Below are 10,995 nucleotides of genomic sequence, written 5' to 3'. Positions count from 1 at the left end.
TTTACTTACGAAATCTGTAGATATTACTGATGCAATACTTCATTTAGAACTGCTAGAGACTCTTATTGCGAAGCATGATATCAATTTGTGAAAACGATATTGAATAAATAAAATGCAGTAAACGAATATGTTGTTTTATTTGTATACACCACCACACCTACAAACTCTTCATCTTTTCTTTCAAATCAAATTCGAACGTATAGGTTATAAATAACAAAGACATATTGTTCTTTCAATCTTTTATTGCCAAAGCTTGTATCACTAAAACAGACTACATGTATCAACTAAAATAAGACAAAATAAAGTCATCATTAAACTTCTTGCGATGATACACATCAAACGGTTTTAAAATGTCCTTCATTTTTTGTCCGGAACATCGGTTCATAATGTAATATACGCAATATAGCCCGCATATGTTTGAATCCGTATCCTGTATTTGACTGAAGTTCATCCAATAACGCTTCTTTAACGCTTGCTCAAAATGAACTTTGTAGTGCTCTGGTGTATTACCTAGTGAATCGAAAAATTCGACGGGTCCCTTTTTGGAAAATAAAAGACCACCCAATGTTTTCCTGATCCCTGGCTCGTGTCTGTATTTGAAATGACGTATTGTCCTCTACGTATTTGAAGTTGGTCCGCAGCGCATATTGTCACAGGGTACTCTTTTAACATTTCCTCGAGTTCGTAGTTATTCATTTTAAAATGTATAGGTGTTCCAATCCATAGTACCTTGGGTCATGCTTTCGCGATATTTCTTACGTCGTGGGCTGTCTAAATCACGACTCAATGGTGTGTCCATTTTATCGTTATGTCGCTTCAGATCACTTTGCTTTCGTGACCGTCTTATTTCCGACCTAGCAATATCAACCGCTGGGCTATGGGTGTCACAAGTTTTACTACGGGGAGATCTTCCCCTTTTTGTTCTGGTTTCATTGCTTCCCTTTCTTGTTCCTCTTTTAATTCGGCCATTTTTCTTCGATATGCACCGCTCCCTACAAAGTAACGGCCCATATGATCAGGCCGTACGTATCCGTCCCTCAGGTCTTTGAAATGTTGTATCCATTTTTCCGGGTCCGGTTTATCCGGTACCCATTTTTCTTGTTTATAATCGTACACTTCTATGGAGCCCATTTTGGCATGGTGAAAGTTAAATCACGCCAATCCTTCTTACAACGTTCATTCTCCATCATCAGATTCTTGATCGTCATCAGCTTCTTTATTATCATCCATTGAATATTCTTCTTTGCTTTCATGATCGGGCCACAACTCATCAAATAGGTCTTTTCTAAGCGCAATGGCTTGTCGAATAGATTCTTTGACAGTCATGTCGTGCTGACTTCTTAGCTTCTTAGCCGACTGTAGAATCTGCTGCTGAGTAGGATCGTTTTGTAGCTCATAAAAGTCAATTAGAAATCGGGCATAATTTTGTCTCAGTCTCTTTCTTAGTTGAGGCAATTTGTCATTAGCGGTGCGACGGTAAGCTTCTTCAAAAGAGAGCCCTTGTTCCGTATAGTTGTTAACTTTAGCTCTGAATTGTTCTTTAATAGATTGTCTGAGAGGATCCTGAAAACGCTTATCCCATATCTCACGGCGTGATCGCTCTTCTATAATCTCAACTTTTCTACGTTTACCGGGAGGTCCCTTGATCAAAGATCGTTTCTTTACAAAGCTTGTGTCATTATTTCTATTTTCTGTTTCATCACCACTATCATCATCATGGTCATCATAGTCCTCCTCCTCATCTTCATCCTTGTCATCATTTTTGTCCGATAAGTATCCTTCTCCATTGAAATAGTCTTCTGGTTTATATTCATCATCTGTTCGTTTTCTCTTTTCTGGATTGTTCGCCTCGAAAATGTTATCGCGTAAACGGTGTTGTTCTGGGGTGCTCGATTTTAAGTCTATTACCAAATAACCGTGCGGTCTTGATGTCGCTCGTTCAAACCGTTTCATAAAGATGTTACTAGACGAAGGGTAAATTCTTCTCGCCAATGTAGCTACTTGTTGTCTGTCAATAGGATTATTAAATAGCACCAGATACTGCGTATTCAAAGCGATATCCCTACAAGCTTTACCTTGAGGGAACAAATTTTGGGTGAGATATACGACAGATATGTTCCTGTGGTAACTGCCCTTGGTAAAGAGATCAGCAATTCTTTGATAGCATTTAGCTTCAGTCATCAAGTCGTCAAAGACCAGCAGGTTCCTTTGATTAACATTTATATATTGGGAATCATTCAAGTAGTCTGGAATACCGTGTACAAATTCGACCCCGGGGATTTCACGCCGTAGTTCATCATACAATGGTTGCCATTGTCCAAAACACCATATGATACGCTGAGGCTGAGGTCTTACAAGATTTGATGATAACAGTTTTCTTGTCCATTCAGTTTTTCCACTACCACTTGGTCCTGAAACGACCATAGAAAATGGATGTTGAAACGTCGTCTCTCTTGAGATGTCCCATGTTTGTAATGGCGGTGAAAAACTGTCAGTGGCTTCGTCATTTCCGTGGACATAACGTTGATGTCTCCGCATGTTGTCGATCCTAGAGAAAGACTGATGGCAAACAGGACACTGATGCATTTGTGAAACCGATGTAAGTTATATATTTTTTATCAAAACAACACTGCTTTATTCTGTTCTATTAGCCATTCTTACGCTTTCTTGGGCAGAGGAGAAGGAAGAGGATGAGGAGGTGGAGGAGTGGAGGAGGAGGAGTGGAGGAGGAGGAGGAGTGGAGGAGGAGGAGGAGTGGAGGAGGAGTGAAGGAGGAGGAGTGGAGGAGTGGAGGAGGAGGAGGAGGAGGAGGAGGAGTGGAGGAGGAGGAGGAGGAGGAGTGGAGGAAGAGGAGGAGGAGTGGAGGAGGAGGAGGTGTGGAGGAAGAGGAGGAGGAAGAGTGGAGGAGGAGGAGAAGGAGGAGTGGAGGAGGGGGAGGAGAGGAGGAGGAGGAGTGGAGAGGAGGAGGAGGGGGAGGGAGGAGGAGGAGGAGAGGAGGAGGAGGAGTGGAGGAGGAGGGAGGAGGAGGAGTGGTGGAGGAGGAGGAGAGGAGGGGGAGGAGGAGGAGGAGTGGAGGGGGAGGAGGAGGAGGAGTGGAGGAAGAGGAGGAGAGGAGGAGGAGGAGTGGAGGAGGAGGAGGAGGAGGGAGAGGAGGTGGTGTCGGTATATAAAGTAACTCGTAACACCTTCAGTCATGGTTAAATTTACTTTTGACTTATATGCGTGTGATCCCTGAGTGACCAATCAGAATGCGGGCAGAGGAGAAGGAAGAGGGGCGTTGATTGGTTAAAATTTCGACGTTTTCATTGGTCAAAACGACTCTATTGGAGATGTTTCATTGGTTCGTTTTCCTGCCTTCTGATTGGCTATTTTATGTTTAGAAACGACGGTATTCTAAATGGATAAAGAGTGGCGTACAAGTGTTGGTTCATTTTAGCGCGGGATATCGCCGGGTTTACATCTGTTGAGTAGGTATTATTTTGTCTTATAATTTCATTTTATAAATAGTTATTCTCGTACAGTTTTTATTTTAATGATTGGTCAAGTCGTAGACAGTACGTAATTATATTATACATTTTCTCTCGAATTGTTTTTATACGAGAGGTTCTTTTTTACGCATGCGTATAGCTTTTGTTTTCGTGTTATCTCCCCGTGTAAGGCTGACCCTCAATGTGCGCGAACACGCCCTAGATAGGTATACAAGTCATTCCTAAACATTTTCATAAATACGTCATTTTAAACTTAGAATTCAAAATGGCCGCCGCACATGCGCAATGAATTCATTTCTTATATGCAAATGAGTTACTTTTTATAGTAACTAGGTCATCCAAGATGGCGCCCGTTTGTTTGCCCCCAAACCGACGCTTATACTACTAGTCGGCATAGAACTCCCAAGTTGATTTAGGGCGTCGTGTTCGACTAACAGCTTATTTTTATCTCTACTGTTTTACGTTTGACTAAAGTATTCATGACATCGCATACCACATGTCTTCTGTATGCAGTAATAATTTGACCTATTTCTATAAATAATTTATGATTTTTCATATAGGAAACTTTTCCAATGAAATTCTAATCGACGTCGACCCTTTGGTTTGGTATTTTACAGTTTGAGAGAAAATATCGGTAAAAGTATTTTATTTACTGTGATAGTTAAGACTGAACCTCTACGTTCACAGAGTTTGTAGAAGGCGATCTTGCTTATACTTTATTCACCGTTAGATTTGTCACAAATACTAGTATTTAACGATCGTACCATTTGACTATAATATGCATTTAATCAGAATCACGTTTAAAATCATAACTATAGTTTTCCTATCAAAAGCTTGTCCAACTTCGACAATTCTCGGCGTCGAACTTGGAAAAATCGAAATACACAGCATCTTGGACAACCTATATTAACCCACTTGAAACCTGGAAGACTGGGTGTAGTAATCAGACTCAGATGGACTTATAATTATAATGACCGCATCACTTTGTATTTTTTACCGACAATCGGATTACATATCATCATACTTAGCTTAATAGCCTATATGAAAGGAAATTCGTATTAGTTTAAAGAAACTTGGCTGCTGTTTATCTGCACCATTTAGAAATGTTTTAAGCAAAAATGAAAAACAAAAAAGTGCCAAGACTGTACGCGATTTACTCGGTCGCTCTCAGCGTGCGTTGCGCTCTTTACAGAACTGTCCGATACACATGTGTAAAAGAAATGACGTACTAAACAAGACTTAGTGCTATAATATAACAGTGACCTGAAAGCATGTTCAGTTGAGTGATATTGGTCATAATTTGCGCGCAAAAATAGCAATCAACATGACAGGACAGGAGGACTGCATGTAAACCGTCGAGTGGCGACAGGAAATAAATAAATAAATAAATATTGCTAAGTTTGTATTCTCATAATTGAAAGCAAAATTGAAAAACGAACCTTATAGTTCAATGTGTAAAGACAACATCGAGTATGCGATATTTTCCGCGTTTGAAAAAATTTCCATGACCGAAATCCGTGGATATTTTACGAAGACTGGATACATCAATTTAAAATAAATACATGAAACCTTTGAACAGTAACAGACACAATTTGTGTTAGCAGTTGTGTTGTATTTCGTCGAGTGTTGCTATAAATACAAATTATACACATCAATACAGTTCAAATCTATAATGAAAATAGGTTTAAGTGTATATGCTGCGTATGTGTACATGCACATGTATGAATGTATTATGCAGGATTATCTTGAAATAAACTCCCGTAATATTTTACTTTTGTAACCAACTCTTTCTCGCTTCTTTTCTGTAACTTTAAACCATTGCGATCGATAGAAGTATACTTTTGGGCGGAGCAAACTACAAGCGTGATCAAATTACCCTCTCACCGGTAACTAGAGTGACAGTTACGTCATTTACTACCTGCGTTTGATGTAAACGCCCATTCGGCGAGGTTGTATGCTACATTTTCAGAGGACTGTCATGATACGTTGGCTTTTGATACCTTTATTGCTTTCGTTAAATAAGGCAGAGATTACGTTTCCATGTTGTACAGGGATTGGGCTTATTCGTTGCCGTTATCGCAGATTGTTTTTTACCCATTTTTCTTCTGAGTTTTGCCGGGATTGCATTAACCCTTTTGCTTTTGCACAGAGATTTCGTTTATTCATTGCCGTTGGTGCAGATCCTGCGTTAACCCATTGTCTTTTTTTCTAGTTACACAGAGAGTGCGTTTACCTGTTGCCTTTTTGGGTTGTGCAGATTATGTGATTACCCGTTCCTTTTTTTGTGCAGTTATGGCTTTAAACAATTTATTCATTGCCGTTAGCGCAGAGATTGTGTTTACCCGTTGTCTTCTGGGCTGCGCAGAGGTTGCATTTATCTTTTGCTTTTTATTTTGAGTTTCGTTTATCTGTATTAATTTTAGTAAAACATTTAAAATATTAAATCAACATTTGTTCTTTGAGAACATTAACAATAGTATATATGTTACCATCACGGGTTATAATTATTTTCATTTTCAATTTTGTTCAGGCAGTGACGGTGGTCTAATCTGTAACCGAACTTCTTGTCTGCTCCCGAACTTGAATAAATAATAATTGAGTATAATTTTCTTATCTAAATCAATTTTCTTTTAAAGGCACTCGCTACAGTTTTTCCGGACGGGTCGATATTTACCCCAACACCGTGCCAATTTGGTTTCGATGTAGCTCACTGCAGACCTGGTGCGGTCTTCTGCGCATGCCCGGAAGTGATTATCTAATGTTGCGTACGGCAAAAATTCGCAAATTATTGTATGTTCGCATGCATTTAATGTACAAAATGTATAATATACTGACTAAAGGTTAGGGTAAGTATCACCATGGTTACAAAATATATACGTTTAAAGTACTTTTAGTTCAAATTGCTTCAATCCGACATATACTGGAGTCTGTTATTTATACCAACGCTCCAACTCTGCATTGAGTCACAGCTGTTTCTAATCCCGTACCGTATATTCGTAAACTATAGGTTTTGTTAAAAAAAAAAGGCGGAAACTTTCATCGTTCTATGCCATCAAAATGCTTCAGAAACCCCTTAAAATCCGATTATTAAGAAATCTGCCGTTTGATAATTTTATATATACATTTCTAAGTCATTTGCTTAAACACTGAAAGAGTATTTCGTGCCAACCTGCGTTGTATAAATGCCCACCACACCCCACCTCGTTGTAATTTGATTTAAGCGAAATCTAATATGGTGACCTATCAATTTTCTTTTTGTTTTAGATTAGGTAGACATAACCAAAGGTATGTGCAGAGTTTGATTAAATTCTATTATGTGAAACTAGATAAAATAGCAGAAGTACCAACTTAAAACTGACAAAAATATGCAAAAATAGCCCTTGGGTCTGCTGAACAAGTATTCCTTTCTTTACAAAATCATGTTCTTTTGATTTCTCTGAGCATGTTTCAAATAGATATATTGTTTTCCGTTATAAAAATGCTTAGATAATCAAATTTATGCTGATTAATGTACTTTACTGGAATATGTTTTAGGATTACAGAAATTTTGAAAAATGTTTAAAATAGCACCATATCTAGGGGCAAATTAAATTGAAACAAAGCTGGTGACCTAGTATTTTTATTTCATTTTTCAATACATCATAACATGATCTTTTAATACAAAACATTTCATCAAAATCTATTATTGAGAAAAAAATTACGAAACTGTAGCGAGCGTCCTTAATATATTTGTTACTGAACAAGTTCATTATAATAAACTTTGCCTTGTTTAAATTCATTAGAGTAGTTTCTTTATAATTAAGAGTACTATTTTTTTCACATTTATTTAGATAATCGAAATTCGAAATGATCTTTGTTTTCCTCGACTAAAATGCTGTCTAATAGCAAAACCCTTTATCCTAAATTATTCTTTTTTCTGCAGTTAGGAGCATGGAATTAATGAGTAATTGATTTACTCACAACTGAGAGTGAGTAAATGATATTAAAACCCTGCTCCGCGGCTATTCAAATTCTATTGTGTGTATGCAACGCATGATTACAATAGGTAACAGATAACGGCCACGCGCCACACTTTAGCACGTAAAACCACAGATATTTTATATAGAATTTTATATAAAATAAACTCTATTTTGACAGGCGTCACTATTCATAGTCAGGATTTGCATGCTTTTTCAGTGACAATTTAAGGTTAAAAGGTAGGAATGGAGCAGGTCTTTAAGGTTTATTCACGTTTGCTAACCCTTGCGTTTTTTTTATTATCACCTACGCTCCTGTATAGTGAATATTTTCTGACCTGGCGGATATATTTATAGAAAGGTCATAAATGGGCCATTCTATCATTGAATTTAGGGTAATCGGCTACATCGTTAGATTTCGTTTCATTCCGTCGAATTCTCCGTAAATGGGAATAGATATGTTAATGCAAAATATGGGTATTGATTTCATGACCGACCGACTGGTGTATTGGTTAGGGCAATTACCTCGCACTGAAAAGGACGCAGGTTCGATCCCGTGATAGGGTTACTATTTTTTATATTTCATTAAAATATATATCTTGATATATCTCGAGTTTTTTTCTTTTTCGTTTAACCAAAACAACCTGTTTTTTTTTTTTCAAAATCTGCAACGGCTTAGATAACATATGAATTATCTGGTATTTTATGTACTTGGTTTTCAATTCCTTTATTAATGATCTTCAAATAGTTTAAGGGTTAGTATTTAAACTATCCAGAAATGCACGATATTCACGAGCAAATTGAAAACTTTCCTTTATTATATATAAATGAATACACAGTGACGAAACCGAGAGTGCTAGCGAGGGAGAAGATTAGATTTTAAAGGTTCTATTGTCATTGTCATTGTAAAATTGGATTGTTGATATAAAGAAAAAAAACCATATAAAAAAAGAACAAGACATAAAATATAAAAAGTATATAAAGAAATTGAAGATAAAGGTGAATAATATTTGAAATATATAACTAGGAGTCATCTGGGACCGAACCCACACGAATCACTTTCCACATCTCTTAAAAATCCGCTGTGTAAACCATTACGCTACGACTGCATTTATAAATCTGCGTCTTATATTTTGTATTATCAGCCAGAATAGCCGATACGGTAAGTATCGACTTCTTACGAATAAATCCGATATGCACCAAGTTACCTATTGATTTTAATGGTACAGCCTGTACTAAAAATATCTCAACCAGGTCAGAAAATATACACTATATCAATACTCTACCGCCTTTACGTCTTATTTATCGGTATTTTCGCGCTTTTTGTGCATGATTTAATCGTTTGCTTTGTTGAGGTTCAATATTTGACAGCAGTACAATGAACGTATTTATATTTGTTATATCCCACCCATCCTTCCTTTTGCGGATTGACGACGTATACAGACATATTCAAGTCAAGCGGACAAATTGATAAAATTTTGTTCTTTTTCCTTTCAGCATCTGGTATTATTTTAGTATAAGTATGATTTCTAACATAGGGTAGTTTATAACGTTTGCTTTAGATACGAACAGTATTTCAGGAAAACCATTTAACCCTGACGATCCTCTCTATACTCAATACAGATTTCCGACGTACACGGAACACAGATGTTAGCAATACAAGAAATTTATATGATTTTACTGTAAATGAAATACAGTCAAACAGTAAAAACCTTTATCCTAAATTTTTCTAGTTAGGAATAAATGAATAATGGATTTATCCATGACTGAGAAAGAATAAGTGGATTTATCTAATGAGCACTTACATTGATAATAAAATTTTAATACATACATTGTGTTTTACAATAATGCTGAAATATATCTTTAATAAAACAATTGATGGTTCGTGCTATAGTATACTAAATATGCTTAGAATAACCAAAGTAAGGAAAAACTTTTTCCTTGTATAATCACTGCATGCCGCACAATGTTATTCAGTTATTGTATTTGTACATATTATATTACATATAAATGTAGTCGCATTGGTAAACTATAAAACATGCACAAATATCTTTCATTGTAGTTTAGATCGGTCGCGTTGTACTCTTGCATAACAACCTGGTGACTAATTGACGTTGATGGTAATTAGCACGCACACCCGGAATGTAAAGGTATACCATATTTGGTTATTATCCTGTAAGAAATATAAACTGCCATATAGTCATCAAGTTACAAGATTTTGCATATGAAAACGTTCCTTCTAGCGCATATGCAATATTCTTTCTGTTAAGAAAGTTTGTTTTAGGATCATGTTATAGATGTTCAATACGACAGTGATGAAAAATCTGTTTGGTTACTTTATGTGAAACTTTCTGAATTCTGTGTAGAAGTGTTTTCGTCACGTGATTAACACATCTGCATATATATATACAAGTTTTTTAAAAAAAATTTTCAGACGAAACAAAAATCTTTATATTTTCTATATCTATAAAAGTTTCGACATATTCTTTTAAACATACATTGGAAATAATGTATACCATGTTCTGTATAGCCATTTGCCAGTACAGTTAGTCATTTTAGGTGTGGGCCAGAAACGTCTACCATGCACGCCCCCACCCCCGTCAAACCTAGACCTTTTTTCATAGGTACTAAACTGTTCGGTAGGACCAACCCATTTAATATAAAAAAAACGTTCTCATGAAAAAAACACACCTCTTTTGAACTATATATGGTTTCACTATTTCCATGGCAACCGATCATTTATGGGAAGGACGGCGCCATCCTGTTTAGCGGATGAACTTGAAAGTACCCTTGTATCCATTACCTGCTCAGTCAAATGCGTAATGTCAACCATAAGTGTTCCTTCTTTTGAGAAGGAACAAAAAGTGACCTTTCCGGCAAAGAGAGATGAACCAGTTAATAGGCTGATTCACTCTTAAAACATCCTGATGGTTAGACACAAATCCACAATAGCTACCAGTATATGTTGCTCACTCTTCTTATTTTGAATAATATCGCTCTCAGATAAGCGTTTTCGAATCTGTCATTATTATCATTCCAACTAAACATACCGATTAAATTTAGTAGCACGTTCAAATCAAATCCGTATGACAGTATATGTATGCGATGTATGACTAGTATATATGTTTAAAATGCATTTAAATGCTTCTATCTTGTATACTATTATTTATTCTCAGTAGGGAGAGCGTCGGTCTACGGATCGCGTGGTCGCGAGTTCGATCCTCGGGCGGGGCGTATGTTCTCCGTGACGATTTGATAAAAGACATTGTGTCTGAAATCATTCGTCCTCCACTTCTGATAATTCATGTGGGGAAGTTGGCAGTTACTTGCGGAGAACAGGTTTGTACTGGTACAGAATCCAGGAACACTGGTTAGGTTAACTGCCCGCCGTTACATGACTGAAATACTGTTGAAAAACGGCGTTAAACCCAAAACAAACAAACAAACAATTATTTATTCAGATTGCCTGATATCATTAGGACCTTAAATACTCATTTCTTACGAAAATAAACATGTTTTTTGTTTTCAAGGAAAATGATTTCCTAATACTT

The sequence above is a fragment of the Mercenaria mercenaria genome, chromosome 12, assembly GCF_021730395.1.
Source record: "Mercenaria mercenaria strain notata chromosome 12, MADL_Memer_1, whole genome shotgun sequence".
Taxonomy (NCBI): Eukaryota; Metazoa; Mollusca; class Bivalvia; order Venerida; family Veneridae; genus Mercenaria; species Mercenaria mercenaria.
The sequence above is the reverse complement of the archived record's forward strand: the minus strand, read 5'-3'. Positions refer to the sequence as shown.